This window comes from Perkinsus marinus, assembly GCF_000006405.1.
Source record: "Perkinsus marinus ATCC 50983 genomic scaffold scf_1104296947142, whole genome shotgun sequence".
In the NCBI taxonomy this organism is placed as follows: domain Eukaryota; phylum Perkinsozoa; order Perkinsida; family Perkinsidae; genus Perkinsus; species Perkinsus marinus.
The window spans coordinates 4,395-6,024 of NW_003210691.1; positions in this window are offsets into that span (position 1 = coordinate 4,395).

A 1,630-nucleotide genomic window follows, 5' to 3' on the forward strand; every position below is an offset into this window, starting at 1 on the left:
TACTCTGAGTGATGATGATATTTTAGGAGTAGTCGAGGGGTATAATCAACTCTTATTATTATCATCATACAGTAGCAGCTTTCCTTTATCGTGGAATGCGTTAGTCGTCGTGTATTTCGGAATGAATATGAAGTGATTGACCACGTGATCCAGTTGTTCGACTACGTAAAGATTGTCTTCAGTAGCATGCTCGTTGGTTGAGGTTATTGGCAGCTACCGGGTACCAGGTTAGTTAATGTACATACCCTGAGTTGCTACGTATATGCTAATCATCATTTGTTGTGGTATATGCAATGCTAGATAGCCCCCTATGAAATAGTCTCGATCGTGTTTGCCGGGATATGGTATGTGATGAGAGAGCAGTATTTGTTAAGCTCTCTTAACCATGAGTTGTCTCTTAGTTTCTAATATAATTTCAATGCTCTTAATAATTCCGACTGCTATCAAGAAGGTAGAGGGGGGGAGAGGGGAGGGTTTAATACAACCACACCAAAGCCTGAAGGAAGTTGTTGCTGATGGGGGTGGGACCATAATCATCATCATCATCAATGATTGATGATTCATCATCATTCATGAAGTATATATGCTTTCCCCTATCATAATTCACCATTCATTCATAGTGAATATAACTTCTCATTGTAAATCTATTTTACAATAATTTTTCATAATCCTTACGACAGTTGAATATTTTCTCAAGGTAGTACCATCGTGGTACATCGAATTGTCCATTCGTGGCGATGTTCTATCAAAAATGCTTGGTCGTGATGACGCCGTGTAAGAAAATCGGTCGCGGGTTCAAATCCCAGCAGTCTCGTTTTGTTAGTTATCCAAGCCGCCTCATCAGCAGCTATACAACAAGGAACGTATAATGTGTTCGGAAAGCAATTAGATCGTTGGTGAGACGAAGTGACGACTGATAATGTCGATCTGACATCACCGTCATGTTGGCTCTTAGCAGTCACAACGCCTCATGATATCGACGTTGTGATTGTCAGGAGGTATGAATCGCATCTTATTCGGGTCTGTTGTTTTAGCCGTGGGATCACACGGCTTGGATCAGATAATTGGATAATACAGAGTCAACTACCACTGCACGAATCAATGATCAGTGATGATTTGAGCTCAGTTTGTGATGAGTCAACATGTAAGGCTTACGTCATTGACTTCATGTCGTAGTTTCTTTTTAACTCATCAATGTCATCGAACATCGAAGAAGATAGTCAAATCCTGAGTGAGTCCAATGAGCTTAGTCGGACGAGAAGGTGATTCCTGGGTGTGCTGCTTAGCGTTCTTTTCCTCAGGTACTTCGTTCGCTGAGGCGGCGCAATTCAGTCGCGAGTTTTTACGAGCTGCATCGGTTGAGTACCCTTCCGTGCCCCTCGACGAGTTGAGCGCTTTCGCGCTCGCCTGTTGGGAGCATAAGCGAGACAATACTGAAGCGAGTGACTCCGCTACACTTCGCTTAAGTATCGAAGGACGGAAGTCTTCGACGAGCCCTCCCCCGTAAGTCTACGTGGATGGGTCAAATCGAATGCTGCGACAGTTTTTTATGACATTGCCGGAGGGAAATTTAAAAGCTTTGTAACGCTAAAAGCTAATTCAAGAGCTAAAAATAGTAGAATAACATTGA